The sequence below is a fragment of the Hoplias malabaricus genome, chromosome 2 (assembly GCF_029633855.1).
Source record: "Hoplias malabaricus isolate fHopMal1 chromosome 2, fHopMal1.hap1, whole genome shotgun sequence".
In the NCBI taxonomy this organism is placed as follows: Eukaryota; Metazoa; Chordata; class Actinopteri; order Characiformes; family Erythrinidae; genus Hoplias; species Hoplias malabaricus.
Window position 1 is genome coordinate 13,223,152 of NC_089801.1, and position 12,500 is coordinate 13,235,651.

Below are 12,500 nucleotides of genomic sequence, written 5' to 3' on the forward strand. Positions count from 1 at the left end.
TCTTAGAAAGCGCGCCCTACATGACACCAAACTTCAGTTTGCTTCCTTGCTTGTGAACGATGCGGTCTACGTTGTGCCGCGAGGGCTCTTTCTTGTTAGTTTAGCCACGCTTGCAATACATAGCGAATCTCTGATACCAAGCGGGCAATCGCTGTTCACTCAGTTGATGTTTGGCGTCCCAAAAACATACCTTGAAAGATTGGCAGAAGGAAACACTAAGAGTAGGTCCCACTGAGATTTGAACTCGGATCGCTGGATTCAGAGTCCAGAGTGCTAACCATTACACCATGGAACCTCCGACCCTTCGGGAGCGTTCGCATCACAATTCCTAATTCTTAATTTGCAAGCTGCGGCAACAATGGGTAAGATTTAATTACTCCGTTCACGAGGAGTAAAGCGTCTTGAGAGGAACCAAATATCACAAAGTGGGAATTGTATGAAATGAAGCACAAGTTTGCATTTTAGCGCAAGATTCCAGCACTTCACACTCTGTAGAGAAGGTTCCCTTGCATGTGGGTGGAAACGTTTTAACAGAATTACAATTCGGCCCAGATCAGCGGGTGTTAACAGGATTGCTCCGTCACGCGGTTAAGGCAGCTGCTCCGAGACTCTAGCAAAGGAAACCGAGCAGCAGGTCCCACCGAGATTTGAACTCGGATCGCTGGATTCAGAGTCCAGAGTGCTAACCGTTACACCATGGAACCTCTGCAAGCGTCAGCCACTGAGAGTACGACTGAGGAGCGAAAACTGACAGGAGTGTTATTGTAAAGATTTACAGCTATATATGAGTGAGCTGCTTCCACTTTGGTCAATTTCATTCTTGTTGACACTAACAGTGAGCCAGGAACTTGTGATGCAAGTAGGCATGATGTCTGACAACATGGAAAAAACCTCCTTCACAAGGACGCTTTGGAGGATCCGAAGCTCCGCTTGCCGAAACCCGGGATCGAACCAGGGACCTTTAGATCTTCAGTCTAACGCTCTCCCAACTGAGCTATTTCGGCATAAAAGAAACACGCGGCGGTCACGGTCACGGTCGGAGAAGTTCGGACCTACATTGGACGCCTAAAGTAGATTTGTTGGAACAACAAAAATGGCTTCACAGGAGACATTGCCAAGTTTCACCACCACAATTAGCAAATGCTACCTTCAAAATTCTTTTGATTGTACAAGTTTCTTAGAAAGCGCGCCCTACATGACACCAAACTTCAGTTTGCTTCCTTGCTTGTGAACGATGCGGTCTACGTTGTGCCGCGAGGGCTCTTTCTTGTTAGTTTAGCCACGCTTGCAATACATAGCGAATCTCTGATACCAAGCGGGCAATCGCTGTTCACTCAGTTGATGTTTGGCGTCCCAAAAACATACCTTGAAAGATTGGCAGAAGGAAACACTAAGAGTAGGTCCCACCGAGATTTGAACTCGGATCGCTGGATTCAGAGTCCAGAGTGCTAACCATTACACCATGGAACCTCCGACCCTTTGGGAGCGTTCGCATCACAATTCCTAATTCTTAATTTGCAAGCTGCGGCAACAATGGGTAAGATTTAATTACTCCGTTCACGAGGAGTAAAACGTCTTGAGAGGAACCAAATATCACAAAGTGGGAATTGTATGAAATGAAGCATAAGTTTGCATTTTAGCGCAAGATTCCAGCACTTCACACTCTGTAGAGAAGGTTCCCTTGCATGTGGGTGGAAACGTTTTAACAGAATTACAATTCGGCCCAGATCAGCGGGTGTTAACAGGATTGCTCCGTCACGCGGTTAAGGCAGCTGCTCCGAGACTCTAGCAAAGGAAACCGAGCAGCAGGTCCCACCGAGATTTGAACTCGGATCGCTGGATTCAGAGTCCAGAGTGCTAACCGTTACACCATGGAACCTCTGCAGGCGTCAGCCACTGAGAGTACGACTGAGGAGCGAAAACTGACAGGAGTGTTATTGTAAAGATTTACAGCTATATATGAGTGAGCTGCTTCCACTTTGGTCAATTTCATTCTTGTTGACACTAACAGTGAGCCAGGAACTTGTGATGCAAGTAGGCATGATGTCTGACAACATGGAAAAAACCTCCTTCACAAGGACGCTTTGGAGGATCCGAAGCTCCGCTTGCCGAAACCCGGGATCGAACCAGGGACCTTTAGATCTTCAGTCTAACGCTCTCCCAACTGAGCTATTTCGGCTGGAACGCAGTACGCAGGCAAGTGATCAAAATTGCAGAAATGCAGACGTCGATGGCCAGAAAGACAGGTTTGTTTAGTATTTACAGAATTAAGGACTCTACTCTCTGACATCAGTTCGGTTCCTCAACGTGGTTACATCCCTGTGGTTTGGCCTATTATACCTTTTTCCATTTTCATATAACAGAGGGCAGTCACGAAAGGCTAGGTTCACATGCATCAAACACTAGGTTCCACCGAGATTTGAACTCGGATCACTGGATTCAAAGTCCAGAGTGCTAACCATTACACCATGGAACCGCTGAGAAGCTTTTTCGCTTTCCCAACCAAAGCCCCAAGACGGTCACTCCAGGTGTCCGTGACAGGGATGATCTCTGTCAGAGCACGAGGGGGGAATCTTGAGAGGAGCGAGCGGGACCCGAGTGAACTCGAGAGAGCAGAACTCTGTCTAATTGATGATTGTATAGATTTTCACTGGAAGACACTCAGAATGAAGGGCATTGCAGTAGCTCAAGGTAACCATTCCAAAAAACAATGCGAGACATTGAATTGTCAGCCGTTAAAAACCTAATGCAAAGTCAGGTCTCTGAGTCTGCCGAAACCCGGGATCGAACCAGGGACCTTTAGATCTTCAGTCTAACGCTCTCCCAACTGAGCTATTTCGGCATAAAAGAAACACGCGGCGGTCACGGTCACGGTCGGAGAAGTTCGGACCTACATTGGACGCCTAAAGTAGATTTGTTGGAACAACAAAAATGGCTTCACAGGAGACATTGCCAAGTTTCACCACCACAATTAGCAAATGCTACCTTCAAAATTCTTTTGATTGTACAAGTTTCTTAGAAAGCGCGCCCTACATGACACCAAACTTCAGTTTGCTTCCTTGCTTGTGAACGATGCGGTCTACGTTGTGCCGCGAGGGCTCTTTCTTGTTAGTTTAGCCACGCTTGCAATACATAGCGAATCTCTGATACCAAGCGGGCAATCGCTGTTCACTCAGTTGATGTTTGGCGTCCCAAAAACATACCTTGAAAGATTGGCAGAAGGAAACACTAAGAGTAGGTCCCACCGAGATTTGAACTCGGATCGCTGGATTCAGAGTCCAGAGTGCTAACCATTACACCATGGAACCTCCGACCCTTTGGGAGCGTTCGCATCACAATTCCTAATTCTTAATTTGCAAGCTGCGGCAACAATGGGTAAGATTTAATTACTCCGTTCACGAGGAGTAAAACGTCTTGAGAGGAACCAAATATCACAAAGTGGGAATTGTATGAAATGAAGCACAAGTTTGCATTTTAGCGCAAGATTCCAGCACTTCACACTCTGTAGAGAAGGTTCCCTTGCATGTGGGTGGAAACGTTTTAACAGAATTACAATTCGGCCCAGATCAGCGGGTGTTAACAGGATTGCTCCGTCACGCGGTTAAGGCAGCTGCTCCGAGACTCTAGCAAAGGAAACCGAGCAGCAGGTCCCACCGAGATTTGAACTCGGATCGCTGGATTCAGAGTCCAGAGTGCTAACCGTTACACCATGGAACCTCTGCAAGCGTCAGCCACTGAGAGTACGACTGAGGAGCGAAAACTGACAGGAGTGTTATTGTAAAGATTTACAGCTATATATGAGTGAGCTGCTTCCACTTTGGTCAATTTCATTCTTGTTGACACTAACAGTGAGCCAGGAACTTGTGATGCAAGTAGGCATGATGTCTGACAACATGGAAAAAACCTCCTTCACAAGGACGCTTTGGAGGATCCGAAGCTCCGCTTGCCTAAACCCGGGATCGAACCAGGGACCTTTAGATCTTCAGTCTAACGCTCTCCCAACTGAGCTATTTCGGCTCGAACGCCGTATGCAGGCAAGTGATCAAAATTGCAGAAATGCAGACGTCGATGGCCAGAAAGACAGGGTTGTTTAGTATTCACAGAATTAAGGACTCTACTCTCTGACATCAGTTCGGTTCCTCAACGTGGTTACATCCCTGTGGTTTGGCCTATTATACCTTTTTCCATTTTCATATAACAGAGGGCAGTCACGAAAGGCTAGGTTCACATGCATCAAACACTAGGTTCCACCGAGATTTGAACTCGGATCACTGGATTCAAAGTCCAGAGTGCTAACCATTACACCATGGAACCGCTGAGAAGCTTTTTCGCTTTCCCAACCAAAGCCCCAAGACGGTCACTCCAGGTGTCCGTGACAGGGATGATCTCTGTCAGAGCACGAGGGGGGAATCTTGAGAGGAGCGGGACCCGAGTGAACTCGAGAGAGCAGAACTCTGTCTAATTGATGATTGTATAGATTTTCACTGGAAGACACTCAGAATGAAGGGCATTGCAGTAGCTCAAGGTAACCATTCCAAAAAACAATGCGAGACATTGAATTGTCAGCCGTTAAAAACCTAATGCAAAGTCAGGTCTCTGAGTCTGCCGAAACCCGGGATCGAACCAGGGACCTTTAGATCTTCAGTCTAAAGCTCTCCCAACTGAGCTATTTCGGCATAAAAGAAACACGCGGCGGTCACGGTCACGGTCGGAGAAGTTCGGACCTACATTGGACGCCTAAAGTAGATTTGTTGGAACAACAAAAATGGCTTCACAGGAGACATTGCCAAGTTTCACCACCACAATTAGCAAATGCTACCTTCAAAATTCTTTTGATTGTACAAGTTTCTTAGAAAGCGCGCCCTACATGACACCAAACTTCAGTTTGCTTCCTTGCTTGTGAACGATGCGGTCTACGTTGTGCCGCGAGGGCTCTTTCTTGTTAGTTTAGCCACGCTTGCAATACATAGCGAATCTCTGATACCAAGCGGGCAATCGCTGTTCACTCAGTTGATGTTTGGCGTCCCAAAAACATACCTTGAAAGATTGGCAGAAGGAAACACTAAGAGTAGGTCCCACCGAGATTTGAACTCGGATCGCTGGATTCAGAGTCCAGAGTGCTAACCATTACACCATGGAACCTCCGACCCTTCGGGAGCGTTCGCATCACAATTCCTAATTCTTAATTTGCAAGCTGCGGCAACAATGGGTAAGATTTAATTACTCCGTTCACGAGGAGTAAAACGTCTTGAGAGGAACCAAATATCACAAAGTGGGAATTGTATGAAATGAAGCACAAGTTTGCATTTTAGCGCAAGATTCCAGCACTTCACACTCTGTAGAGAAGGTTCCCTTGCATGTGGGTGGAAACGTTTTAACAGAATTACAATTCGGCCCAGATCAGCGGGTGTTAACAGGATTGCTCCGTCACGCGGTTAAGGCAGCTGCTCCGAGACTCTAGCAAAGGAAACCGAGCAGCAGGTCCCACCGAGATTTGAACTCGGATCGCTGGATTCAGAGTCCAGAGTGCTAACCGTTACACCATGGAACCTCTGCAAGCGTCAGCCACTGAGAGTACGACTGAGGAGCGAAAACTGACAGGAGTGTTATTGTAAAGATTTACAGCTATATATGAGTGAGCTGCTTCCACTTTGGTCAATTTCATTCTTGTTGACACTAACAGTGAGCCAGGAACTTGTGATGCAAGTAGGCATGATGTCTGACAACATGGAAAAAACCTCCTTCACAAGGACGCTTTGGAGGATCCGAAGCTCCGCTTGCCGAAACCCGGGATCGAACCAGGGACCTTTAGATCTTCAGTCTAACGCTCTCCCAACTGAGCTATTTCGGTTCGAACGCCGTATGCAGGCAAGTGATCAAAATTGCAGAAATGCAGACGTCGATGGCCAGAAAGACAGGGTTGTTTAGTATTCACAGAATTAAGGACTCTACTCTCTGACATCAGTTCGGTTCCTCAACGTGGTTACATCCCTGTGGTTTGGCCTATTATACCTTTTTCCATTTTCATATAACAGAGGGCAGTCACGAAAGGCTAGGTTCACATGCATCAAACACTAGGTTCCACCGAGATTTGAACTCGGATCACTGGATTCAAAGTCCAGAGTGCTAACCATTACACCATGGAACCGCTGAGAAGCTTTTTCGCTTTCCCAACCAAAGCCCCAAGACGGTCACTCCAGGTGTCCGTGACAGGGATGATCTCTGTCAGAGCACGAGGGGGGAATCTTGAGAGGAGCGGGACCCGAGTGAACTCGAGAGAGCAGAACTCTGTCTAATTGATGATTGTATAGATTTTCACTGGAAGACACTCAGAATGAAGGGCATTGCAGTAGCTCAAGGTAACCATTCCAAAAAACAATGCGAGACATTGAATTGTCAGCCGTTAAAAACCTAATGCAAAGTCAGGTCTCTGAGTCTGCCGAAACCCGGGATCGAACCAGGGACCTTTAGATCTTCAGTCTAACGCTCTCCCAACTGAGCTATTTCGGCATAAAAGAAACACGCGGCGGTCACGGTCACGGTCGGAGAAGTTCGGACCTACATTGGACGCCTAAAGTAGATTTGTTGGAACAACAAAAATGGCTTCACAGGAGACATTGCCAAGTTTCACCACCACAATTAGCAAATGCTACCTTCAAAATTCTTTTGATTGTACAAGTTTCTTAGAAAGCGCGCCCTACATGACACCAAACTTCAGTTTGCTTCCTTGCTTGTGAACGATGCGGTCTACGTTGTGCCGCGAGGGCTCTTTCTTGTTAGTTTAGCCACGCTTGCAATACATAGCGAATCTCTGATACCAAGCGGGCAATCGCTGTTCACTCAGTTGATGTTTGGCGTCCCAAAAACATACCTTGAAAGATTGGCAGAAGGAAACACTAAGAGTAGGTCCCACCGAGATTTGAACTCGGATCGCTGGATTCAGAGTCCAGAGTGCTAACCATTACACCATGGAACCTCCGACCCTTTGGGAGCGTTCGCATCACAATTCCTAATTCTTAATTTGCAAGCTGCGGCAACAATGGGTAAGATTTAATTACTCCGTTCACGAGGAGTAAAACGTCTTGAGAGGAACCAAATATCACAAAGTGGGAATTGTATGAAATGAAGCACAAGTTTGCATTTTAGCGCAAGATTCCAGCACTTCACACTCTGTAGAGAAGGTTCCCTTGCATGTGGGTGGAAACGTTTTAACAGAATTACAATTCGGCCCAGATCAGCGGGTGTTAACCGGATTGCTCCGTCACGCGGTTAAGGCAGCTGCTCCGAGACTCTAGCAAAGGAAACCGAGCAGCAGGTCCCACCGAGATTTGAACTCGGATCGCTGGATTCAGAGTCCAGAGTGCTAACCGTTACACCATGGAACCTCTGCAAGCGTCAGCCACTGAGAGTACGACTGAGGAGCGAAAACTGACAGGAGTGTTATTGTAAAGATTTACAGCTATATATGAGTGAGCTGCTTCCACTTTGGTCAATTTCATTCTTGTTGACACTAACAGTGAGCCAGGAACTTGTGATGCAAGTAGGCATGATGTCTGACAACATGGAAAAAACCTCCTTCACAAGGACGCTTTGGAGGATCCGAAGCTCCGCTTGCCTAAACCTGGGATCGAACCAGGGACCTTTAGATCTTCAGTCTAACGCTCTCCCAACTGAGCTATTTCGGCTCGAACGCCGTATGCAGGCAAGTGATCAAAATTGCAGAAATGCAGACGTCGATGGCCAGAAAGACAGGGTTGTTTAGTATTCACAGAATTAAGGACTCTACTCTCTGACATCAGTTCGGTTCCTCAACGTGGTTACATCCCTGTGGTTTGGCCTATTATACCTTTTTCCATTTTCATATAACAGAGGGCAGTCACGAAAGGCTAGGTTCACATGCATCAAACACTAGGTTCCACCGAGATTTGAACTCGGATCACTGGATTCAAAGTCCAGAGTGCTAACCATTACACCATGGAACCGCTGAGAAGCTTTTTCGCTTTCCCAACCAAAGCCCCAAGACGGTCACTCCAGGTGTCCGTGACAGGGATGATCTCTGTCAGAGCACGAGGGGGGAATCTTGAGAGGAGCGGGACCCGAGTGAACTCGAGAGAGCAGAACTCTGTCTAATTGATGATTGTATAGATTTTCACTGGAAGACACTCAGAATGAAGGGCATTGCAGTAGCTCAAGGTAACCATTCCAAAAAACAATGCGAGACATTGAATTGTCAGCCGTTAAAAACCTAATGCAAAGTCAGGTCTCTGAGTCTGCCGAAACCCGGGATCGAACCAGGGACCTTTAGATCTTCAGTCTAAAGCTCTCCCAACTGAGCTATTTCGGCATAAAAGAAACACGCGGCGGTCACGGTCACGGTCGGAGAAGTTCGGACCTACATTGGACGCCTAAAGTAGATTTGTTGGAACAACAAAAATGGCTTCACAGGAGACATTGCCAAGTTTCACCACCACAATTAGCAAATGCTACCTTCAAAATTCTTTTGATTGTACAAGTTTCTTAGAAAGCGCGCCCTACATGACACCAAACTTCAGTTTGCTTCCTTGCTTGTGAACGATGCGGTCTACGTTGTGCCGCGAGGGCTCTTTCTTGTTAGTTTAGCCACGCTTGCAATACATAGCGAATCTCTGATACCAAGCGGGCAATCGCTGTTCACTCAGTTGATGTTTGGCGTCCCAAAAACATACCTTGAAAGATTGGCAGAAGGAAACACTAAGAGTAGGTCCCACCGAGATTTGAACTCGGATCGCTGGATTCAGAGTCCAGAGTGCTAACCATTACACCATGGAACCTCCGACCCTTCGGGAGCGTTCGCATCACAATTCCTAATTCTTAATTTGCAAGCTGCGGCAACAATGGGTAAGATTTAATTACTCCGTTCACGAGGAGTAAAACGTCTTGAGAGGAACCAAATATCACAAAGTGGGAATTGTATGAAATGAAGCACAAGTTTGCATTTTAGCGCAAGATTCCAGCACTTCACACTCTGTAGAGAAGGTTCCCTTGCATGTGGGTGGAAACGTTTTAACAGAATTACAATTCGGCCCAGATCAGCGGGTGTTAACAGGATTGCTCCGTCACGCGGTTAAGGCAGCTGCTCCGAGACTCTAGCAAAGGAAACCGAGCAGCAGGTCCCACCGAGATTTGAACTCGGATCGCTGGATTCAGAGTCCAGAGTGCTAACCGTTACACCATGGAACCTCTGCAAGCGTCAGCCACTGAGAGTACGACTGAGGAGCGAAAACTGACAGGAGTGTTATTGTAAAGATTTACAGCTATATATGAGTGAGCTGCTTCCACTTTGGTCAATTTCATTCTTGTTGACACTAACAGTGAGCCAGGAACTTGTGATGCAAGTAGGCATGATGTCTGACAACATGGAAAAAACCTCCTTCACAAGGACGCTTTGGAGGATCCGAAGCTCCGCTTGCCGAAACCCGGGATCGAACCAGGGACCTTTAGATCTTCAGTCTAACGCTCTCCCAACTGAGCTATTTCGGTTCGAACGCCGTATGCAGGCAAGTGATCAAAATTGCAGAAATGCAGACGTCGATGGCCAGAAAGACAGGGTTGTTTAGTATTCACAGAATTAAGGACTCTACTCTCTGACATCAGTTCGGTTCCTCAACGTGGTTACATCCCTGTGGTTTGGCCTATTATACCTTTTTCCATTTTCATATAACAGAGGGCAGTCACGAAAGGCTAGGTTCACATGCATCAAACACTAGGTTCCACCGAGATTTGAACTCGGATCACTGGATTCAAAGTCCAGAGTGCTAACCATTACACCATGGAACCGCTGAGAAGCTTTTTCGCTTTCCCAACCAAAGCCCCAAGACGGTCACTCCAGGTGTCCGTGACAGGGATGATCTCTGTCAGAGCACGAGGGGGGAATCTTGAGAGGAGCGGGACCCGAGTGAACTCGAGAGAGCAGAACTCTGTCTAATTGATGATTGTATAGATTTTCACTGGAAGACACTCAGAATGAAGGGCATTGCAGTAGCTCAAGGTAACCATTCCAAAAAACAATGCGAGACATTGAATTGTCAGCCGTTAAAAACCTAATGCAAAGTCAGGTCTCTGAGTCTGCCGAAACCCGGGATCGAACCAGGGACCTTTAGATCTTCAGTCTAACGCTCTCCCAACTGAGCTATTTCGGCATAAAAGAAACACGCGGCGGTCACGGTCACGGTCGGAGAAGTTCGGACCTACATTGGACGCCTAAAGTAGATTTGTTGGAACAACAAAAATGGCTTCACAGGAGACATTGCCAAGTTTCACCACCACAATTAGCAAATGCTACCTTCAAAATTCTTTTGATTGTACAAGTTTCTTAGAAAGCGCGCCCTACATGACACCAAACTTCAGTTTGCTTCCTTGCTTGTGAACGATGCGGTCTACGTTGTGCCGCGAGGGCTCTTTCTTGTTAGTTTAGCCACGCTTGCAATACATAGCGAATCTCTGATACCAAGCGGGCAATCGCTGTTCACTCAGTTGATGTTTGGCGTCCCAAAAACATACCTTGAAAGATTGGCAGAAGGAAACACTAAGAGTAGGTCCCACCGAGATTTGAACTCGGATCGCTGGATTCAGAGTCCAGAGTGCTAACCATTACACCATGGAACCTCCGACCCTTTGGGAGCGTTCGCATCACAATTCCTAATTCTTAATTTGCAAGCTGCGGCAACAATGGGTAAGATTTAATTACTCCGTTCACGAGGAGTAAAACGTCTTGAGAGGAACCAAATATCACAAAGTGGGAATTGTATGAAATGAAGCATAAGTTTGCATTTTAGCGCAAGATTCCAGCACTTCACACTCTGTAGAGAAGGTTCCCTTGCATGTGGGTGGAAACGTTTTAACAGAATTACAATTCGGCCCAGATCAGCGGGTGTTAACAGGATTGCTCCGTCACGCGGTTAAGGCAGCTGCTCCGAGACTCTAGCAAAGGAAACCGAGCAGCAGGTCCCACCGAGATTTGAACTCGGATCGCTGGATTCAGAGTCCAGAGTGCTAACCGTTACACCATGGAACCTCTGCAAGCGTCAGCCACTGAGAGTACGACTGAGGAGCGAAAACTGACAGGAGTGTTATTGTAAAGATTTACAGCTATATATGAGTGAGCTGCTTCCACTTTGGTCAATTTCATTCTTGTTGACACTAACAGTGAGCCAGGAACTTGTGATGCAAGTAGGCATGATGTCTGACAACATGGAAAAAACCTCCTTCACAAGGACGCTTTGGAGGATCCGAAGCTCCGCTTGCCGAAACCCGGGATCGAACCAGGGACCTTTAGATCTTCAGTCTAACGCTCTCCCAACTGAGCTATTTCGGCTCGAACGCAGTACGCAGGCAAGTGATCAAAATTGCAGAAATGCAGACGTCGATGGCCAGAAAGACAGGTTTGTTTAGTATTCACAGAATTAAGGACTCTACTCTCTGACATCAGTTCGGTTCCTCAACGTGGTTACATCCCTGTGGTTTGGCCTATTATACCTTTTTCCATTTTCATATAACAGAGGGCAGTCACGAAAGGCTAGGTTCACATGCATCAAACACTAGGTTCCACCGAGATTTGAACTCGGATCACTGGATTCAAAGCCCAGAGTGCTAACCATTACACCATGGAACCGCTGAGAAGCTTTTTCGCTTTCCCAACCAAAGCCCCAAGACGGTCACTCCAGGTGTCCGTGACAGGGATGATCTCTGTCAGAGCACGAGGGGGGAATCTTGAGAGGAGCGGGACCCGAGTGAACTCGAGAGAGCAGAACTCTGTCTAATTGATGATTGTATAGATTTTCACTGGAAGACACTCAGAATGAAGGGCATTGCAGTAGCTCAAGGTAACCATTCCAAAAAACAATGCGAGACATTGAATTGTCAGCCGTTAAAAACCTAATGCAAAGTCAGGTCTCTGAGTCTGCCGAAACCCGGGATCGAACCAGGGACCTTTAGATCTTCAGTCTAACGCTCTCCCAACTGAGCTATTTCGGCATAAAAGAAACACGCGGCGGTCACGGTCACGGTCGGAGAAGTTCGGACCTACATTGGACGCCTAAAGTAGATTTGTTGGAACAACAAAAATGGCTTCACAGGAGACATTGCCAAGTTTCACCACCACAATTAGCAAATGCTACCTTCAAAATTCTTTTGATTGTACAAGTTTCTTAGAAAGCGCGCCCTACATGACACCAAACTTCAGTTTGCTTCCTTGCTTGTGAACGATGCGGTCTACGTTGTGCCGCGAGGGCTCTTTCTTGTTAGTTTAGCCACGCTTGCAATACATAGCGAATCTCTGATACCAAGCGGGCAATCGCTGTTCACTCAGTTGATGTTTGGCGTCCCAAAAACATACCTTGAAAGATTGGCAGAAGGAAACACTAAGAGTAGGTCCCACCGAGATTTGAACTCGGATCGCTGGATTCAGAGTCCAGAGTGCTAACCATTACACCATGGAACCTCCGACCCTTTGGGAGCGTTCG

At 46.9% G+C, this 12,500-nt stretch overlaps 30 non-coding genes across 30 annotated transcripts; all 30 read right to left on the reverse strand.

Moving 5' to 3' along the window:
• Positions 1-223: 223 nt before the first annotated feature.
• On the reverse strand, positions 224-295 carry trnaq-cug (transfer RNA glutamine (anticodon CUG)). Its single transcript has one exon. It is a non-coding gene; the product is annotated as a tRNA-Gln (tRNA).
• A 337-nt stretch (positions 296-632) lies between these two features.
• On the reverse strand, positions 633-704 carry trnaq-cug (transfer RNA glutamine (anticodon CUG)). Its single transcript has one exon. It is a non-coding gene; the product is annotated as a tRNA-Gln (tRNA).
• A 227-nt stretch (positions 705-931) lies between these two features.
• Positions 932-1,004, reverse strand: trnaf-gaa (transfer RNA phenylalanine (anticodon GAA)). Its single transcript has one exon. It is a non-coding gene; the product is annotated as a tRNA-Phe (tRNA).
• Positions 1,005-1,398: 394 nt separating this feature from the next.
• On the reverse strand, positions 1,399-1,470 carry trnaq-cug (transfer RNA glutamine (anticodon CUG)). Its single transcript has one exon. It is a non-coding gene; the product is annotated as a tRNA-Gln (tRNA).
• A 337-nt stretch (positions 1,471-1,807) lies between these two features.
• Positions 1,808-1,879, reverse strand: trnaq-cug (transfer RNA glutamine (anticodon CUG)). Its single transcript has one exon. It is a non-coding gene; the product is annotated as a tRNA-Gln (tRNA).
• A 227-nt stretch (positions 1,880-2,106) lies between these two features.
• Positions 2,107-2,179, reverse strand: trnaf-gaa (transfer RNA phenylalanine (anticodon GAA)). The gene has a single exon. It is a non-coding gene; the product is annotated as a tRNA-Phe (tRNA).
• Positions 2,180-2,404: 225 nt separating this feature from the next.
• trnaq-uug (transfer RNA glutamine (anticodon UUG)) lies at positions 2,405-2,476 on the reverse strand. The gene has a single exon. It is a non-coding gene; the product is annotated as a tRNA-Gln (tRNA).
• Positions 2,477-2,769: 293 nt separating this feature from the next.
• trnaf-gaa (transfer RNA phenylalanine (anticodon GAA)) lies at positions 2,770-2,842 on the reverse strand. The gene has a single exon. It is a non-coding gene; the product is annotated as a tRNA-Phe (tRNA).
• A 394-nt stretch (positions 2,843-3,236) lies between these two features.
• On the reverse strand, positions 3,237-3,308 carry trnaq-cug (transfer RNA glutamine (anticodon CUG)). The gene has a single exon. It is a non-coding gene; the product is annotated as a tRNA-Gln (tRNA).
• A 337-nt stretch (positions 3,309-3,645) lies between these two features.
• Positions 3,646-3,717, reverse strand: trnaq-cug (transfer RNA glutamine (anticodon CUG)). Its single transcript has one exon. It is a non-coding gene; the product is annotated as a tRNA-Gln (tRNA).
• A 525-nt stretch (positions 3,718-4,242) lies between these two features.
• Positions 4,243-4,314, reverse strand: trnaq-uug (transfer RNA glutamine (anticodon UUG)). The gene has a single exon. It is a non-coding gene; the product is annotated as a tRNA-Gln (tRNA).
• A 289-nt stretch (positions 4,315-4,603) lies between these two features.
• Positions 4,604-4,676, reverse strand: trnaf-gaa (transfer RNA phenylalanine (anticodon GAA)). Its single transcript has one exon. It is a non-coding gene; the product is annotated as a tRNA-Phe (tRNA).
• Positions 4,677-5,070: 394 nt separating this feature from the next.
• Positions 5,071-5,142, reverse strand: trnaq-cug (transfer RNA glutamine (anticodon CUG)). Its single transcript has one exon. It is a non-coding gene; the product is annotated as a tRNA-Gln (tRNA).
• A 337-nt stretch (positions 5,143-5,479) lies between these two features.
• On the reverse strand, positions 5,480-5,551 carry trnaq-cug (transfer RNA glutamine (anticodon CUG)). The gene has a single exon. It is a non-coding gene; the product is annotated as a tRNA-Gln (tRNA).
• A 525-nt stretch (positions 5,552-6,076) lies between these two features.
• On the reverse strand, positions 6,077-6,148 carry trnaq-uug (transfer RNA glutamine (anticodon UUG)). Its single transcript has one exon. It is a non-coding gene; the product is annotated as a tRNA-Gln (tRNA).
• A 289-nt stretch (positions 6,149-6,437) lies between these two features.
• On the reverse strand, positions 6,438-6,510 carry trnaf-gaa (transfer RNA phenylalanine (anticodon GAA)). The gene has a single exon. It is a non-coding gene; the product is annotated as a tRNA-Phe (tRNA).
• Positions 6,511-6,904: 394 nt separating this feature from the next.
• Positions 6,905-6,976, reverse strand: trnaq-cug (transfer RNA glutamine (anticodon CUG)). Its single transcript has one exon. It is a non-coding gene; the product is annotated as a tRNA-Gln (tRNA).
• A 337-nt stretch (positions 6,977-7,313) lies between these two features.
• Positions 7,314-7,385, reverse strand: trnaq-cug (transfer RNA glutamine (anticodon CUG)). The gene has a single exon. It is a non-coding gene; the product is annotated as a tRNA-Gln (tRNA).
• A 525-nt stretch (positions 7,386-7,910) lies between these two features.
• On the reverse strand, positions 7,911-7,982 carry trnaq-uug (transfer RNA glutamine (anticodon UUG)). The gene has a single exon. It is a non-coding gene; the product is annotated as a tRNA-Gln (tRNA).
• A 289-nt stretch (positions 7,983-8,271) lies between these two features.
• On the reverse strand, positions 8,272-8,344 carry trnaf-gaa (transfer RNA phenylalanine (anticodon GAA)). Its single transcript has one exon. It is a non-coding gene; the product is annotated as a tRNA-Phe (tRNA).
• Positions 8,345-8,738: 394 nt separating this feature from the next.
• On the reverse strand, positions 8,739-8,810 carry trnaq-cug (transfer RNA glutamine (anticodon CUG)). The gene has a single exon. It is a non-coding gene; the product is annotated as a tRNA-Gln (tRNA).
• Positions 8,811-9,147: 337 nt separating this feature from the next.
• Positions 9,148-9,219, reverse strand: trnaq-cug (transfer RNA glutamine (anticodon CUG)). The gene has a single exon. It is a non-coding gene; the product is annotated as a tRNA-Gln (tRNA).
• A 525-nt stretch (positions 9,220-9,744) lies between these two features.
• Positions 9,745-9,816, reverse strand: trnaq-uug (transfer RNA glutamine (anticodon UUG)). Its single transcript has one exon. It is a non-coding gene; the product is annotated as a tRNA-Gln (tRNA).
• Positions 9,817-10,105: 289 nt separating this feature from the next.
• trnaf-gaa (transfer RNA phenylalanine (anticodon GAA)) lies at positions 10,106-10,178 on the reverse strand. Its single transcript has one exon. It is a non-coding gene; the product is annotated as a tRNA-Phe (tRNA).
• Positions 10,179-10,572: 394 nt separating this feature from the next.
• trnaq-cug (transfer RNA glutamine (anticodon CUG)) lies at positions 10,573-10,644 on the reverse strand. The gene has a single exon. It is a non-coding gene; the product is annotated as a tRNA-Gln (tRNA).
• Positions 10,645-10,981: 337 nt separating this feature from the next.
• Positions 10,982-11,053, reverse strand: trnaq-cug (transfer RNA glutamine (anticodon CUG)). The gene has a single exon. It is a non-coding gene; the product is annotated as a tRNA-Gln (tRNA).
• Positions 11,054-11,280: 227 nt separating this feature from the next.
• trnaf-gaa (transfer RNA phenylalanine (anticodon GAA)) lies at positions 11,281-11,353 on the reverse strand. Its single transcript has one exon. It is a non-coding gene; the product is annotated as a tRNA-Phe (tRNA).
• A 225-nt stretch (positions 11,354-11,578) lies between these two features.
• trnaq-uug (transfer RNA glutamine (anticodon UUG)) lies at positions 11,579-11,650 on the reverse strand. The gene has a single exon. It is a non-coding gene; the product is annotated as a tRNA-Gln (tRNA).
• Positions 11,651-11,939: 289 nt separating this feature from the next.
• Positions 11,940-12,012, reverse strand: trnaf-gaa (transfer RNA phenylalanine (anticodon GAA)). The gene has a single exon. It is a non-coding gene; the product is annotated as a tRNA-Phe (tRNA).
• A 394-nt stretch (positions 12,013-12,406) lies between these two features.
• On the reverse strand, positions 12,407-12,478 carry trnaq-cug (transfer RNA glutamine (anticodon CUG)). Its single transcript has one exon. It is a non-coding gene; the product is annotated as a tRNA-Gln (tRNA).
• Between the last annotated feature and the right edge of the window lie 22 nt (positions 12,479-12,500).